General features: G+C 42.5%; 1 pseudogene; it reads right to left on the bottom strand.

Moving 5' to 3' along the window:
- Positions 1-19,020, bottom strand: part of LOC139374529 (WD repeat-containing protein 25-like) — a 34,482-nt pseudogene that overhangs the window by 8,141 nt on the left and 7,321 nt on the right.

Raw genomic sequence — 19,020 nt, 5'->3', positions numbered from 1 at the left:
GTCGTCTTTGAAGTCGAGGAGTTTATCGTTGTCACTCGCCGTCCCATACCGCCGAATTCTACCTCGGTCGACGTTATTACGCTGTCATAATGAACATCATGTGCAATCACCTTTATGTATGTCAGTGTACAATATCTATGTTTTTGTAATTTTCCAGGATCCTACAATCCTTTTGGGTACCAGAAGTCCTCACAAGGATAGTAAAACAAGGAAAATTCAAGACATTTCACCTGTCCTTACAAGGAAAAATGCTATATTAGGCTTAGGGGTTAAGTTTAGAATTAGGTTAGATTTAGGGTTAGGGTTCGGTTTAGATTTAGGGTTAGGGTTAGGGGTTTGGGGTTAATGGTTAAGGAAAAGAGGATTTGAATGGAAATTTGTTTTTGGATCAGCACAAGGATAGTACAACAAATATACAGTGCCTTCGGAAAGTATTCAGACCCCTTGACTTTTTCCACATTTTGTTACGTTACAGCCTTATTCTAAGATGGATTAAATAAATAAAAATCCTCATCAATCTACAGACAATACCCCATAAAGACAAAATGAAAATAGGTTTTTAGATTTTTTTTTGCAAATGTATTAAAAATTTAAAACAGAAATACCTTATTGACATAAGTATTCAGACCCTTTGCTATGAGACTGGAAATTGAGCTCAGGTGCATCCTGTTTCCATTGATCATCCTTGAGATGTTTCTACAACTTGATTGGAGTCCACCTGTGGTAAATTAAATTGGAAAGGCACACACCTGTCAATATAAGGTCACACAGTTGACAGTGCATGTCAGAGCAAAAACCAAGCTATGAGGTCAAAGGAATTGTCCGTAGAGCTCAGAGACAGGATTGTGTCGAGGCACAGATCTGGGGATGGGTACCAAACCATTTATAGCATGGAAGGTCCCCAAGAAGTGGCCTCCATCATTCTTAAATGGAAGAAGTGTGGAACCACCAAGACTCTTCCTAGAGCTGGCCGCCCGGCCAAACTGAGCAATTGGGAGAGAAGGGCCTTGGTCAAGGAGGTGGCCAAGAACCCGATGGTCACTCTGACAGAGCTCCAGAGTTCCTCTGTGGGGATGGGAGAACCTTCCAGAAGGACAACCATCTCTGTAGCACTCCCCCAATCAGGCCTTTATGGTAGAGTGGCCGGACGGAAACCACTCACTCCTCAGTAAAGGGCACATGACAGCCCGCTTGGAGTTTGCCAAAAAGCAACTAAAGGACTCTCAGACCATGAGAAACAAGATTATCTGGTCTGATGAAACCAAGATTGAACTCTTTGGCCTGAATGTCATGAGTCACATCTGGAGAAAACCTGGCACCATCCCTACGGTGAAGCATGGTGGTGGCAGAATCATGCTGTGGGGATGTTTTTCAGCAGCAGGGACTGGGAGACTAGTCAGGATCAAGGGAAAGATGAACGGAGCAAAGTACAGAGAGATCCTTGATGAAAACCTGCTCCAGAGCGCTCAAGACCTCAGACTGGGGTGAAGGTTCACCTTCCAACAGGATAACAACCCTAGGCACACAGTCAAGACAACGCAGGGGTAGCGTCGGTGAATGCAGGGGCGGCTTCTCTGAATGTCGTTGAGTGGCCCAGCCAGAGCCCAGACTTGAAACCGATCCAACATCTTTGGAGAGACCTGAAAATAGCTGTGCAGAGATGCTCCCCATCCAACCTGACAGAGCTAGAGAGGATCTGCAGAGATGAATGGGAGAAACTCCCCAAATACAGGTGTGTCAAGCTTGTACCATCATACCCAAGAAGATTCGAGGCTGTAATCACTGCAAAAGGTGCTTCAACAAAGTACTGAGCAACGGGTCTGAATACTTACGTGAATGTGATATTTCTGATTTTTATTTGTAATAAATTTGCAAGCATTTCTAAAAACCTGTTTTTTAGATTGATGAGGATTTTAAAATATATATAATTTAGAATAAGGCTGTAACGTAAAAAAAAAAGTGGAAAAAGTCAAGGGGTCTGAATACTTCCTGAATGCACTGTACAGTGAGCACCAAAAGTATTGGGACAGTGACACATCACTTTGGGTGACAATGACTATGAGGTTAAAAGACACACTGTCAGCTTTAATGAGGGTATTTTCATCCATCTCAGGTGAACCCTTTAGAAATGACATACTTAACTTTTTACTACTTTAATACACATAAGGGAATTTTTCCCAATACTGTTGGTCCCCTAAAATGGAGCTATGTACAAAAAGTGATGTTATTTCTAAATGGTTCAGCCGATATGGAAGAAAATACCCTAAAATTACAGTTTTTTTGGATTGTTTACACACTAAAATTAAAAGTAGTACACTATTAGCAAAACCTTACACTCAAGAAGCAAAACATCAGTCCATATTTGCACAACTATAAGCACATTGTCAACCTCACACTTGTTGCAAAACTCTACACACAGTGATTTGCAAAACACTAAACACACTTAACATACATTACACACAAAAATCTATCATGAAGTCACGTCCTTGCAATGCCAAAGCACTGACTGTCAAATTACCACACCGTCCAACCAATTGGTTCAACACAGTATTCAGGTGTGCAAACACTCGTTTGCTTAATTGTAGACACACCAATCAGGTGTATAAGCACTATAAAAAGCAGCAGGTGAGTTCACCGGTCTTCAAGCACAATGGAAAGAGTCAGAGAAAGAGTAAGACGAGGAGGAGGAGGAGGACGACGACGAGGAGAACGAGGAGGATGAGGAGAACGAGGAGGACGACAAGGAGAACGAGGAGGACGAGGAGAACGAGGACGAGGAGGAGAACGAGGAGGACGAGGAGGAGGAGGAAGGGGAGGAAGAGGAAGACAAGAAGGTGCTCAAAGAGGACCGAATCTGACAAATGAGATCCACGCAACACTGGTTGACCACGTTGTCAACCACGGCCTGACGCTGAGGGAAGCTGGACTGCGCGTACAGCCAAATCTAAGCCGATATACAGTGGCAAGTGTGATGAGAACATTTAGACTGGAAAATAGGTATTGTAAAAATATCATCATATCAAAAACATCTGCACGGTTTCAGTAACTGCTTACAGCACTGTATTCTATGCACTATCAGCACTTCTGTTACCTTTTCCTGTGAAATTACTGTACTATTGTATACTGTTTTTTTTCTACATAGGATTGAGGGTCAGGGACGACAAGGGGGAAGGCCTCTTATGTTCACAGAACAGCAAGAGAGGGAGATAGTAAACATGGTTTTGGCCAACAATGCTATAACACTCAAGCAGCTCCAAGCTAACATTGTCAATAACCACGCCATTTTCAACGATATCCATCAGGTCTCAACATCAACACTGGCACGCATCCTAAAAAAAAACATATTCAAATGAAGCAAATTTATCGAGTGCCTTTCCAGCGCAATTCTGAAAGGGTGAAACGACTGCGGCATGATTATGCAGAGGTATGTATTCACTTTAGCAGTGTGATCTTGCATACTGTCTCATAATATTTTACTGTACTGTAATATGTATACTAGATCTACACTGAACTACACAATTTTGCCTGACACTGTTTTTCAGAGAGTTTTACGAATGGATGGAGAGGAGATCCAGCATGAGTACATTTACGTAGATGAGGCTGGGTTCAACCTGACGAGAACACGAAGGAGGGGAAGAAACATCAATGGCCACAGGGCTATAGTCAATGTCCCAGGGCAAAGTGGGGGTAATATAACACACTGTGCAGCCATTACACAGAATGGGGTCCTCCACCGCCATGCCCATATGGGCCCTTACAACACAGCACTCATACTTACATTCTTGGACCAATTGCACAACATAACAGCAGCAAATCAAGTCGATCATATGCAATACATTGTTGTCTGGGACAATGTGTCTTTCCACCGCTCTGCTCTGGTTCAGATCTGGTTTCAGCAACATCCACATTTCACCGTCCTATATCTTCCACCACACTCTACATTCCTCAACCCTACAGAATATTTTTTTCTCGGCATGGCGGTGGAAGGTATATGACCTCCGTTCCAGGCTGAGGTACCCCTCATCCAAGCCATGGAGGAGGCCTGTGACCAGATGGAGGTAGCTTCAATGCAAGGATGGATTCGTCATTCAAGACGTTTCTTTCCAAGGTGTCTTGCTAATGACAACATTGCCTGCGATGTTGATGAAATTCTCTGGCCAGATCCAGCTAGGCAAAGAGACAATGTCTAGTTATTTTTTATTTTATTTTTTTGAACTTACAATATGTAAAGTGACGTTTGGTTACAGTATTATGAATCTCCATGTCAACATTTTGGGCGTGTTGAGAAATAAATGAGTTTCTTCAGTCTGCAACATTGGTCTTTTGTAGTGTTTGGTGAATTTACATTATATTTGTACTTTGTTGATAGTAGCCTACTCTAATCATAGGGAAGTAGAAGTGCTAAAAGTGTTTTAGGTTTATCACAGCAGAGTGTAACTCGTGTCAACAGAGTATAGTAATGTGAAACGTGTGTGTTTCATATGGTAACAAAGTGTGGTTTTTAAAAAGAAGTGTATAGTTTTTACAAGAGTGTTTAATTTTGCAAAGGATCTGTGGTGTTTTGCTATTTGGGTGTGTGGTTGTGCTAAATGTGTGTAGTGTTTTGAAAACACGGGCCCTGTTTTGAAAATCGTGCTTAAGCAATCAAAAAAAACTGTAAAGCTGACAGTCTGCAATGTAACCTCATAGTCATTGTATCATTTCAAATCCAAAGTGCTGTAGTACAGAGTCAAAACAACAACACATATGTCACTGTGTCAATACTTCTGGAGCTCACTGTGTGTGTGTGTGTGTGTGTGTGTGTGTGTGTGTGTGTGTGTGTGTGTGCGCACGTGTGTGTGTGTAGATGAGAAGAGCCCTGCATCTGTCTCTCTCAGCTGTGAACTGATTACCCTGGCCACTTCAATCCCCCCTGCTCTGCCCTCTCTGATCCAAAATCCAGCAAAGCAATTACCCTGTCAGTGTCCCATCCGAGACCAGGGACCAGCGCTGACACACCACCGGCAGCCACTAGCCGTATCACCATTTAGAATCAGTGTTAGCCACCGTCGCTGGCTGCTATGCTAACAACATGCCGTTTCTGTGTACTCTACAAGCCCAGGCACCACAGTTGATGGATGTTGAAACAGATTCTAAAACAGCCATAGGTCTACCTGATCATACGCAGACTTATTATTATTGGGGAGGGGGGGGGTATTTGAGGGTGACTGCCAAGTCTTGTTAGAGATAGGCCTATAAACTAGAGCAGAGCTGTGTATTGCACATGTACACTGAGTGTACAAAACATTAAGGACACCTGGTTTTTCATTGACATTGACTGACCAGGTGAATCCAGGTGAAAGCTATGATCCCTTACTGGTGTTACTTGTTAAATCAACTTCAATCAGTGTAGATGAAGGGGAGGAGACAGGTTAAAGAAGGATTTTTAAGCCTTGAGACATGGATTTTGTGTGTGCCATTCAGAGGGTGAGTTGGCAAGACGACAATTTAAGTGCCTTCGGTAGTAGGTATGGTAGCAGGTGCCCAGCGCTCCGGTTTGTGTCAAGAACTGCAACACTGATGGGTCTTTCAAGCTCAACAGTTTCCTGTCTGTATCAAGAATGGTCCAACACCCATATGATATCCAGTCAACTTGACACAACTGTGGGAAGCATTGGAGTCAACATGCACCTTGTAGAGATTTGGTCTAGACAATGTAGCAAAATAAGGAAAGAATGGGTTCTGAAAATGAAATTGCCAAGACAACATGTGTGGTTGTTGGTACCGTATCCAGAACCAAGCATGTTTTATTTGCTTTTGTTTAATATTTTCATGTGTTGTTGTCTTGTCACGTCTTGAGCTATTGAGATCAATCAAATATATAAATAGCATTTTCTCTCTCCGGTTGCACATTTTGCTGAAAGCATTTATCCTGTTCAATATAGGAATGCTTTCCGTGGACTTGCATCTCTTGTAGGGAGTTATGGCAAGATTTGATTTGAGGCTATAAATATTGGGCAAATTACATTGAGCAATATGCCATGCATCTCTCTACTGAATGGATTCCTTTGAAAACAAGCTGATTAAAACAAGACAAATTGTGTTGTTACTTTACAGCATTGGGTGTAATCGTCAACTCAGCAGAGCTTTCAAATTCATGAGGCACATATATGATTAGTAACGTTCCAAGATATTTACAACGAAGAACTGGAGCTATAAAGTCATCTCAGTTATTACAATGGAGGAGGATAATACTCTATAACAGTGGTTCCAAACCTTTTTCGGTTAATGTACCACCAAGTACATTTTGCTCTGCCCGGAGTACCCCGCATGTGCATTTTACAAGTAGGCCTATGGTCTCATTCATCTTCTCAAGTACCCTCTGTGGACTGGGGCGGCAGGTAGCCTAGTGGTTAGAGCATTGGGCCAGTAACCAAAAGGTTGCTAGATTGAATCCCCAAGCGGACAAATACAAATCTGATATTCTGCCCCTGAACAAGGCAGTTAACCCCCTAGGCCATCATTGTAAATAAGAATTTGTTCTTAAACTTGCCCTGGTTAAATAAAAGTGATACATAACTAAAGTATGATGTATTTAACAAAAGATCAACTCGATCCAGTTGGGAACCACTGCCTTGGGTTTCAAACATTGTACAATGTGTCAGTGATACATAAATAAAGTATGATGTATTTAACAAAAGATAAACTCGATCCAGGAATCACAGAAGCATGCCGTGATATTTTTGGATCTATGCCTTTAACCATGTCGAACAAATTAGTCTTTGAAATCCAAAAGCAGCTTTTATCTCACACAAGTAAAAAAAAAAATTTGCTAATTTAAACTGACAAAGAAGTGATGATATAAAGATGTGTAAAAAAAAAAAGAATCCACTGTTTTGGCCAGCGGGTGTCTGCAAGCGTTTTCTTATATAATTATAGCGATGTTGAGCTTCTAAACAAAACCAAAACATTGAGGGGCTTAAATATAATTAATCCTGAAAGGGTGCGACATCCAGAGTAAAAACCTGCAGGGGGACCATTCCAGACTATGCCCAGGCATCAGCCCTGTCAAAGGCAATGTAAAATGTACCCCAGGGCCAAGCTTCTCCTCATTAATTAATCTAACACACAAACTCCATCACCAGTGTTAAATACCCCCTCCCTGGTGTTAAAGATTCCATCACCAGTGTTAAATACCCCCTCCCCGGTGTTAAATACCCCCTCACCAGTGTTAAAGACCAAGGTTACTATAGTAAACAAAAACTGGAAATAGAATAAAAACTACAATTGGAAAAACAATTTTGTAAACTGAAATAGAAACTAAAAACATTTGAAAAACAAACTATACTGAAACTATTATCTTCGACTGCAAAACTAACTAAAATAAACTGTTTAGTTTGAGTTTTTTTATTCTAATCTTTGACAAATATCAAATGGGGTTTTCAGGCTTTTTTTGCTAATGGGGAGATGCAGATGTTTCAAATAGGCCTAGCTTTTGCATCACTATCACTAGCTATCACTAACTAACAGGGCATAAATCTGAGGGCGAGCACGGAGCATGACTGAGACAAGCTAGAACAGCATGTGATGTTGTTGGAGCCGTTTGCAATCCAAACTAACCAACTTCAAACTGACAGCAAGTCACGGTCTGATGTGGTGCCGTGCTTTCTCAACTTTGAGACACACTTGCAGTCAACTACTGTTGCAAAACAGTTGGCACAGGTCCTCCTAAAGTCACTGCGTGAGCGCTTCGGTTGCATACTGATTCCCCTGGCAGCCAACATCAACACAAACCCTGCAGCACCTTGTCTGATGGACCCAAGTGTGTCTCTGCCACTTCGGTCAACAAAGATGGAGACACTGATGAGGCAAGCAGAGTCTTTTGCACTTCAGCAAATTCGACAGTACAGCCGTGGAGCAGCAGGACGCCAGGGAGATGCCAGCCCGATTAATCCAGCAAGCTTCTCGACCAGATTGTTTAGAAATATAGCTTCCTCGCATCGAAGATTGTGTCTAAGGTCACCGTCTAGCCGGAGGGTCAACCTGGCAGGGCATTAAGTACTCTGTGTGAGCTGTGGAAATACCTGGAAGAGGTAAAGGGGGGCATCACTGCCTCATTACCTGCATGCGTTCTAGGGCCTATTTATTGCCTACCTCCCTACTCTTCTACATTTGCACACACTGTACATACATTTTTCAATTTGTATTTTCTTTTGTGTTTTTGACTGTACCTTTGTTTATGTGTAACTCTGTGTTGTTGTTTTTGTCACACTGCTTTGCTTTATCTTGGCCAGGTCGCAGTTGTAAATGAGAACTTATTCTCAACTAGCCTACCTGGTTAAATAAAGGTGAAATTAAAATAAATAATCAATAAAAATGTTTACAGAATCACCTCTCCAGTTTCAAGGATGGCTGTGTATCCAAAGCTGTGGCCCGTGGCACTGGATCTGCTTTCTACCCATGCATCCCAAGCGTTCGTGGAGAGAATATTCTCTGTCTGTGGACAACTGTCACCCAGCTTGAGATTCCGAACGACCACCTTTCTGGAACGCAGAATCTTCTTGAAGATAAAACAGAAAATCTTGTTTTGTTGAACAAAAACAAAAACACACACACACACACACACACACACACACACACAAGCACACACAAGCTGGCTGTGAACTGATAGATTTGCGAATAATTGTTTTATTGCTTACAGTGCCTTCGGAAAGTATTCCTCTTGACTTTATCCATATATTGTCAGGGAGATGACCAAGAAACCTGATGGTCACTCTGACAGGGCTCTAGAGTTCCTCTGTGGAGATGGGAGAACCTTCCAGAAGGACAACCATCTCTGTAGCACTCCACCAATCAGGCCTTTATGGTAGAGTGGCCACTCCTCAATAAAAAGCACATGACACATGACCCGCTTGGAGTTTGCATAAAGGCACCTAAAGACTCTCAGATCATGAGAAACAAGATTCTCTGGTCTGATGAAACCAAGACTGAGCTCTTTGGCCTGAATGCCAAGCGTCACATCTGAAAGAAACCTGGCACCATCCCTACGGTGAAGCATGGTGGTGGCAGAATCATGCTGTGGTGATGTTCTTCTACGACAGGTACCGGGAGACTAGTCAGGATCGAGGCAGAAATGAACGGAGCAAAGTACAGAGAGATCCTTGAAGCAAACCTGCTCCAGAGCGCTCAGGGACTCAGACAGGGGCGAAGGTTCACCATCCAACAAGCACACAGCCAAGACAAAGCAGGAGTGGCTTCGGGACAAGTCTCTGAATGTCCTTGAGTAGCCCAGCCAGAGCACAGACTAGAACCCAATCGATCATCTCTGGAGAGACCTGAAAATAGCTGTGCAGCAACACTCCTCATCCAATCTGACAAAGCCTGAGAGGATCTGCAGAGAATGGGAGAAACTCCCCAAATACAGGTGTGCCAAGCTTGTAGTGTCATACCCAAGAACACTTGAGGCTGTAATCGCTGCCAAAGATGCTTCAACAAAGTACTGAGTAAAGGGTTTGAATACTTATGTAAATGTGAAAATTCAAGTGACGTCACCGATTGAAACGCTATTTGGCGCGCACCACCGCTGACTAGCTAGCCGTTTCACATCCGTTACATGTAGATGGGTGAAAAAATATATTTAATCCATTTTGAATTCAGGCTGTAACACAACAAAACGTGGAATACGTCAAGGGGTATGAAGACTTTCTGAAGGCACTGAGTGTTTCTATATCTGGTGTTAGCTTGTTACTGGGTAGTTAGGTCTTCAGCTGGCATGGAACAAAACGGGGGGAAGGGTCGTTCAAAACTCAGATCCAGTTGTCAAGTCAACACATCCGTCAGTGCTGCTGTGAACTACATCACCTCAAACATGCCAAACGGGAGATGTATACATTTTTTTTTAAATCATTGATTCAATGTTGTTTGAGTTGCTTTGTGTATCAACAAATTTGCTTGAGAGATGATTTTACTGCAATACTGCTCACTGCATCAAAGTTGCTTGGCATAGGCACTTCAAACAGCTGTCAGTCAAGGCGAGCTCATGAATATAGAAAATAACTAGAGACAAGGGACTCTCTTCCCAGCTAGCACATAACGTTCTGAGAACCATATGTTTCTTAGAGCTTGGTGAGAGTGGGGTTGTCCTATGGTTATTTTGTATACAACCTTCCCACAACTTTCTATGCAGGATAGTTTCTTGGCTTTGGAACATTCTCAGCACATTAAAAGAACTTGACAAAAAAAAAACGTTATTTTCTTGGTATTTCATTACTTTAATAGAACATTTCCAAAACGTTTGAACATGGTTGCATTTAATTAACATTTTGGTAATGTTCTAGGAACGTTCTCCAACTGGTTTGACATTGGGAAAGTTCTCAAATAGTTCAGAGAACTTTAAGAAACAACGTTCTTCTATGGGAATTTCAATACTTCAGCATAACGTTTCTTACAGGTTTCCTCATGGAAACAAAACTCTCATTATCCTCTAATCTTTTTAGTGTGTTCAGGTGTGTTGGCCGCGCCCACTAATTGGTCACACTTGACCTTTGAAATGGGGTCAATTTGAATACACTAAAAAGGACAGCTTTGTATGCGTAAAAAATGGAGTAGTGGACTAATTCCATAGATAGAGAACAGAATCTCACTGATGCTGTGTCACAATAATAAATAGGTGTTTGCATGATTAATGTCAAAGGAAATTAATTTCCATGTGTCCTATCTGTGCTTGGAGTGTTATTAAAAGTCTTATTGAAGCATTCAGTGAAAGTTTTAAGAGAATTTGTCAACAACCTTAAACAAACCTATTGGTTAATAAAACCTCCCAGGAAAAAACTTTCAAGCAACCAGAGTAAACGTTGTCAGAACCACCCTGCAACCTAAAAAGAAATGTTCCCAGAACATGCTAAATGTTCACTTCTGTTCTAAGATTATTATTATTATGTTTTTTTTTTTAAACATTACGTTTTACCGGTCAGGAAACAATCAGCAAAGATTGTGGGAAATTTCTTCTGGCGTGTGGCCAGGAAGGGTGGATTTCCTGTCTTCGCCTTTAATGGCTGTCCCCCCCATGGTGATGTGGGAGAGATCTTAGATCTGTCATTGAGATTCAAAGTTAATGTTTGGGGTGATGATGAGAAGTCAGAACCATTTTCATAATAAATAAGGCCTTTCACGTTTTAATTAAGAAACGTTAATTAGCTTAGCGAAGTTGGAAGATAAGGGGAGGAGACCGTTTCCTGTGCTAGAGCTGGTCTCTGAACTCCTAATATAAAGCCAGTGAACATTAAAAGCTGTCTGATCCTCAACGCTGGCCTACATGCAATGTCGATCTTGCCATGTAAATCTTGGTGGGGCAAACAAAAATATATATTTTTGATGCATGTCAGCCAAGCCGCTACACAAAACTAAACAATACATGAATTGCACTATAATGGTGATAAATGGTTCCCACAAACTGTTAGGGCCTACGTACAGCTGTCCCAACAGCAGAGCTTTCTTTTCAGCACCATGGAGTGAATCCTTACCACCGCTACCCCTGGCTATCAGCAGAGCCTTGTCTGGCAGCGAAACAGTTAATTCAGCCTCATTTACTGCCTTTTTAAAAAACAAAGCTGATATGGCTGACTTGATTAAACAAATGTGGTTTCTACTGACAATTGAGATGTACAAACTATGGCATAAGGGGATGACAAGCGCATAAGAGGCTATCTGTAATTTGGATTAAGACATTAATGAGGACAGACATAGTCAATATAACTATTTGTTTAGCACTTTTGAAATGTACAGCGACAGAATTCAGAACATGGTCCGTTATTCAGTATTCTCCCTGTACACCAGGTCAGAACCATATGATAAATAAAGGGGGCATATATGAAGACAATTAAAGCTCTTACAATATTCGATGATGACATTTCTCTCAAGCAGGCTATAGGCTACATGTGCACCTCCAATTCAGAACAGTAGGCTACATTATGAGGGGGAAAGGGACCAAATTATTAGGGCGAGGCACATGGGCTATTAACAGCTTAGTACACAACACACCCTTAGCATTGCTTTCTTAGAAACAGTATACATAAAGTGCCTTTGGAAAGCATTCAGACCCCTTGATTTTTTACACATTTTGTTAAGTTACTGCCTTAATCTAAAATTGGTCAATTGTGTTTTTTCCCTCATCAATCTATACACAATACCACATAATGACAAAGGAAAAACTGGTTTTTAGACATGTTTGCAGATTTATTAAAAATAAAACAGAAATATCACATTTACATAAGTGTTCAGAACCTTTATTCAGTACTTTGTTGAAGCATCTTTGACAGAGATTACAGACTCGAGTCTTTCTGAGTATGACGCTATAAGCTTGGCACACCTGTATTTGAGGAGATTTTCCCATTTTTCTCTGCATATCCTCTCAAGATCTGTCAGGTTGGATTGGGCTGCATTGCTGCACAGCTTTTTTCAGGTCTCTCCAGAGATGTTTGATCGGTTTCAAGTCCGGGCTCTGGCTGGGTGACTCAAGAACATTCAGAGACTTGTCATGAAGCCACTCCTGCATTGTCTTGGGTGTGTGCTTGGAGTCGTTGTCCCGTTGGAAGGTGAATCTTCGCCCCTGTCTGAGGTCCTGAGCGCTCTGGAGCAGGTTTTCATTAAAGATCTCTCTGTTCTTTGCTCTGTTCATCTCTGCCTAAATTATGACTAGTCTCCCAGTCTCTGCTGCTGAAAAACATCCCCACATCATGATGCTGCCACCACCATGCTTCATCGTAGGGATAGTGGTAGGTTTCCTCCAAAAGTGACGCTTGGCATTCATGAGAGTCTTTTGGTGACTTTTGGCAAACTCCAAGCGGGCTGTCATGTGCCTTTTACTGAGGAGTGGATTCTGTCTGGCCACTCTACCATAAAGGCCTGATTAGTAGAGTGCTGCAGAGATGGTTGTCCTTCTAGAAGGTTCTCACATCTCCACATAGGAACTCTAGAGCTCTGTCTGAGTGACCATTGGGTTCTTGATTACCTCCCTAACCAAGGCTCTTCTCCCCTGATTACTCCGTTTGGCTGGGCGGCTAGCTCAATTACTTCGACCTCATGGCTTGGTTTTTGCTCTTATATAGACAGGTGTGTGCCTTTCCAAATCATGTCCAATCAATTTAATTTACCACAGGTGGACTCCAGTCAAGTTGTAGAAACATCTCAAGGATTATCAATGGAAACAGGATGCACCTGAGCTCAATTTCAAGTCACATAGCAAAGGGTCTGAATACTTCTTAATTTTTAATTACATTTGCAACTATTTCTAAAAACCTGTTTTCGCTTTGTCATTATGGGGTATTATGTGTAGATTGCTGAGGATACAATACATGTTTGGACTCACCTTTTGCTGTGCTCACTTAAACAGGAAGGTGTCGCGGTGGTCCTTCTTGTGTGGTCTAGAAAGAGGCCTGAATAGTAAAAATAAAGAAAAACCCTTGAATGAGTAGGTGTGTCCAAACTTTTGACTTGTATTGTATACATATATAAAATTATTTTTTATGTGTGGGGGGGGCTAAGCAGATGTGGCTCAAAACAGGTGGGGTGATGCATCATGCCTACATGATAAGAGAGAGAGAACATTTAAGATAGTTGGGGGCTAAAACAAACATCATAACAAGCTTTACAAAAAGCAGAGCAATAGTAGTTGATCTACATGTACATACCATATTATGACCCAATCAAATACATTCTTACAAGGCATAATCTTCCAAAAACACAATGGCTGGCTGAAGACAAAAGCATAATGAAGCCAAAAACCAAAGCATAAACGTAAGATAGTGGATGCTTACGACGTAGGGGTCCACTATCTTCCATTTGGTGGCAGCAGTGGGATACAGGTCTGGGGGGGAGGGGGACTTTGTGCCCTGCAAAGTCTACACAGCTCATGTTGTAAACTTATACCTGCGGGCATGTCTTCTGCCAGTCGCTTTCAATCCCATTGGCCCATGAACAGCTTGGAAAAGCCAAAGCAGCAGCTGCCACTTCTCACTAATGCCCTTCAAATGAAATTAATTTATTCAACTCTCCATCCCTCCATCCATCCATCCATCCCTCACTCTCTCTCTCTCTCGCTACTGAACTGTGACAGTCACTCTGTGGGCCAAATACGACTGCCGTAGGACTCAACAAATTGAATGAATGGGACAGAGCTTCTTGAGACGGATGAAACACTTAAGATTTCTTTGAAAGGTGGAAACATGGTACCATTGCATGAATATAAATGGCAGAGCATTTGTTGAGGTACCTCACTCTAGACCATTGAGGTCAGAGGTTCAGATAATGTAAGTGCAAGTTCTCTAACAGCCAGTCAGACAGCCAAGAGCTGTGCTGTTTTGATCGAGGACCCATCCTCTAAACAACCCAGCCTTCCTCGTTGCGGTTGAGAGCCTCTACATTATTGAAGAGCATCAAGAGCCTATGAATCACATCTGTTGATTACGAGCTGATGTTCCTAACACAAGCACACCACTCCGGCTCCACTGCCCCAGCTCTGCTATTAACATATATATGAATTTGTGACTGTCAGCGCAGACATAACAAACACCGCTGCATTGATATTCTAATTATCTCAATGTGTGGGTGTGGCCGTTCACCAGAATGCGTCATCACCACAAACATAAATCTAGTACTACGGGCCATTGCGGCTGAGGATTCTCAAGCTTTGCAAGGGAGCCTACTCTCCCTGCCTGCCAGATAAAGGTGCACAGCATACCGGTATTCAAGAGTGCTGGCCTGCCAAAAGAAAGGTTGACAGACAGAGCCCAAAGGCCATGCCAAATGGTCATCAAGAGTCCTTATTGTAATTTTCTGTTGCAAGTCACAACTAAACTGAGGTAAACATATTATTTTCAAGAATGTTCTCAGAGTATCTGTGGGATACCGTTCCCTAAAAGCCCAACGAGAACGTCCTCTTATGTCCTTAGGACATCCCCTGTTTGCTGGGACAGTCATTGGGTCACTGGTCCCTTATTGAGTTAATACACTATTTTACCAATAAAAGGAAGGGTAAACAGGAGATGATGTCACAGCAGGCTGGTGATTGTGGGTTGGTGGTTGGTTGGAGGTGTGTGGGCATGCTGGCTTCTGCCTGTGGATATGCTATCGATCACCACTCCGAGCTACCAGGGTATTTAATGGGAGGGTGAAGCAATTATCTAGGGGCTTTATTGGCAGATTGGACAGCCGCACGGGGAGAGGAGGTGCACACTGCAGCGACTCATTATGGGGATGAATGTGGTGACCTAAGAGTTGACTCATCATGGGGATGTGGTGACCTAAGAGATGACTCATCATGGGGATGTGGTGACCTAAGAGATGACTCATCATGGGGATGTGGTGACCTAAGAAATGACTCATCATGGGGATGTGGTGACCTAAGAGATGACTCATCATGGGAATGTGGTGACCTAAGAGATGACTCAACATGGGAATGAATGTGGAGGCCTAAGAGATGGAGCACCACCGGGAGCTTTAAAACATTGTCCTACTGAATGGTGTCTTGTTTGTTGAGAAAACAATTAAGTGTGTTTACAGTTGATAAAACACACTTAAAAAGGTCCAACACAGCCATTCATATCTCAATATCAAATCCTTTCTGGGTAACAATTAAATGTGATTATCTTGGTCTATGGGGCAGGTGAAAACTGAATAGTAGCTGATATTGGCAGAGGTGTTGAACTCTTTCTTATTGGTCTATTAACTAATTTACTGCCTGGCGATGTCACCAGGCAGGCCAAAACTCCATCCTACCAAAACAGGCTGTGATTTCAGGCAGTCTTTTCAAACAGCTCTTACACTAAAAGGGTGTTATCATAATTTTCACCATTTTACAGTATTATTCCAACCTCATAATGTGAAGATATATATAAAAACAGAGGGAAAATCACAATTTCAAATGCACTGAGCTTTTAAGAAAATAGGATAACATGCATTAAGGGGATGGATCACTTCAAAGAGGATTTTTACAAGATTTCCCATTAACCTTGGCTATTAGAAGGTTTTTAAGTGCACAATCTGATCACCTACACACTTATCAAATGCCAATTGTCTTAACGATTTTCCATAATTGGGTTAGGGTTCGTTTTTTTCCCCCACATATGGCATTTTTCAATGGTCTAATATACAAAATCAGATGTTAGACCTTGGAGAATCTGTGGTACAGTGCCTTCAGAAAGTATTCATACCCCTTGACTTATTCCAGCCTGAATGCAAAATGGATCAAATATATATTTTCCCCTCACCCATCTACACACAATGGCCCTATAATGACAAAGTGAAAAATGTATTGCAAATGTATTGCAAATGAAATACAGAAATATCTAATTTACATAAGTATTCACAGCCCTGAGTCAATACTTTGTAGAAGCACCTTTGGTGCCGATTAAAGGTTTGAGTAGCCTTGGGTATGTCTGTGTTACAGCTTTGAGTAGCCTTGGGTATGTCTGTGTTACAGCTTTGAGTAGCCTTGGGTATGTCTGTGTTACAGCTTTGAGTAGCCTTGGGTATGTCTGTGTTACAGCTTTGAGTAGCCTTGGGTATGTCTGTGTTACAGCTTTGAGTAGCCTTGGGTATGTCTGTGTCAGCTTTGAGTAGCCTTGGGTATGTCTGTGTTACAGCTTTGAGTAGCCTTGGGTATGTCTGTGTTACAGCTTTGAGTAGCCTTGGGTATGTCTGTGTCAGCTTTGAGTAGCCTTGGGTATGTCTGTGTTACAGCTTTGAGTAGCCTTGGGTATGCCTGTGTCAGCTTTGAGTAGCCTTGGGTATGTCTGTGTTACAGCTTTGAGTAGCCTTGGGTATGCCTGTGTCAGCTTTGAGTAGCCTTGGGTATGTCTGTGTTACAGCTTTGAGTAGCCTTGGGTATGTCTGTGTCAGCTTTGAGTAGCCTTGGGTATGTCTGTGTCAGCTTTGAGTAGCCTTGGGTATGTCTGTGTCAGCTTTGAGTAGCCTTGGGTATGTCTGTGTTACAGCTTTGAGTAGCCTTGGGTATGTCTGTGTTACAGCTTTGAGTAGCCTTGGGTATGTCTGTGTTACAGCTTTGAGTAGCCTTGGGTATGTCTGTGTCAGCTTTGAGTAGCCTTGGGTATGTCTGTGTTACAGCTTTGAGTAGCCTTGGGTATGTCTGTGTTACAGCTTTGAGTAGCCTTGGGTATGTCTGTGTCAGCTTTGAGTAGCCTTGGGTATGTCTGTGTTACAGCTTTGAGTAGCCTTGGGTATGCCTGTGTCAGCTTTGAGTAGCCTTGGGTATGTCTGTGTTACAGCTTTGAGTAGCCTTGGGTATGCCTGTGTCAGCTTTGAGTAGCCTTGGGTATGTCTGTGTTACAGCTTTGAGTAGCCTTGGGTATGTCTGTGTCAGCTTTGAGTAGCCTTGGGTATGTCTGTGTCAGCTTTGAGTAGCCTTGGGTATGTCTGTGTCAGCTTTGAGTAGCCTTGGGTATGTCTGTGTTACAGCTTTGAGTAGCCTTGGGTATGCCTGTGTCAGCTTTGAGTAGCCTTGGGTATGTCTGTATCAGATTCGCACATCTTTATTAGGGATATTTTCAGCTATTTTTCCTTGCAAATTTCTTCAAGCTCTGTTAAGTTAGATGGGGAGCGGAGTTGAACAGCAATCCTCAAGTCTTTCCAAAGACTTTCAAGTCACTCAAGAACTTTCACATTCTTGTTCTGAAGCCATTCCACCGTTGCTTTGCTTAATGCCTGGGGCCGTTGTCTTGTTGGAACGTAAATCTTCCTCAGTCTAAGGTTGTTTTGCACTCTGAAGCAGGTTCTCATCAGGGATTTGGCTGCATTTGTCTCTATTCATTGTTTCCTCTATCCTTACCAGTCTCCCAGTCCCTGCTGCCACCACCATGCTTCACGGTAGGGATGGTGCCACCATCATGCTTCACGGTAGGGATGGTGCCAGGTTTCCTCCAGACGTGACGCTTGGCATACAGACCAAAGAGTTCAATCTTGGTTTCATCAGACCAGAGAATCTTGTTTCTCATGGTCTGAGAGTCTTTAGGTGCCTTTTGGAAAACTCCAAGTGGGCTGTTTTACTGAGGAGTGGCTTCCGTCTGGCCAATCTACCATAAAGGCCTGATTGGTGGAATGCTGCAGAGATGGTTGTCCTTCTGGAAGGTTCTCCCATCTCCACAGAGGGACTCTAGAGCACTGTCAGGGTGACCATTGGGTTCTTGGTCACCTCCCTGACCAAGGCCTTTCAGTGCCGATTGCTCAGTTTGGCCGGGCGGCCAGCTCTTGGATAAGTCATGGTGGTTCCACACTTCTTCCATTTAAGAATGATGGAGGCCACTTCTTGGGGACCTTCAATGCTACATAAATGTTTTGGTACCCATCCCCAAATCTGTGCCTCGACACAATCCTGTCTCGTAGCTCTACAGACAATTCTGTTGACCTCATAGCTTGGTTTTTGCTCTGACATGCACTGTCAACTGTGTGACCTTATCTAGACAGGTGTGTGCCTTTCCAATTGAATTTACCACAGGTGGACTCCAATCAAGTTGTAGAAACATCTCAAGGATGAGCAATGGAAACAGGCTGCACCTGAGCTCAATTTCCAGTCTCATAGCAAAGGGTCTGAATACTTATTTAGATAAGATATTTATTTTGTTTATTTTTAATACATTTGCAAAAAATGTATTAAAATGCTTTTTCATTATGGAGTATAATGTGTAGATTGCGGACAGAAAAAAATTTGAATCAATTTTAGAATAAGGCATGTTTTGCCACTAATATAAAATACCAGTGACTTCCATTGTTCCACAGAGAGCATTGCTCACCTGTCTCCACTGCAGTTACCATGGCTGGGTTGTCAAAGAAGCCAGTGAGGAGGCGTCGCCCACAGGGGAACCAACAGGCATCTCGCACCGCCCGTGAGTGGGAGGAGTATACCATTAGGCACCACCCACTCTCTGCACATTCCCAAATCTGTAGCACATGGGGTGTATTCATTAGTGAACACCGTAGCAACATATTTTCCTACGAAAACAAGAGTTTCTTATTGGACAAATTCAAGTA

Source organism: Oncorhynchus clarkii, chromosome 19, assembly GCF_045791955.1.
Source record: "Oncorhynchus clarkii lewisi isolate Uvic-CL-2024 chromosome 19, UVic_Ocla_1.0, whole genome shotgun sequence".
In the NCBI taxonomy this organism is placed as follows: Eukaryota; Metazoa; Chordata; class Actinopteri; order Salmoniformes; family Salmonidae; genus Oncorhynchus; species Oncorhynchus clarkii.
The sequence above is the reverse complement of the archived record's forward strand: the minus strand, read 5'-3'. Positions and strand labels throughout refer to the sequence as shown.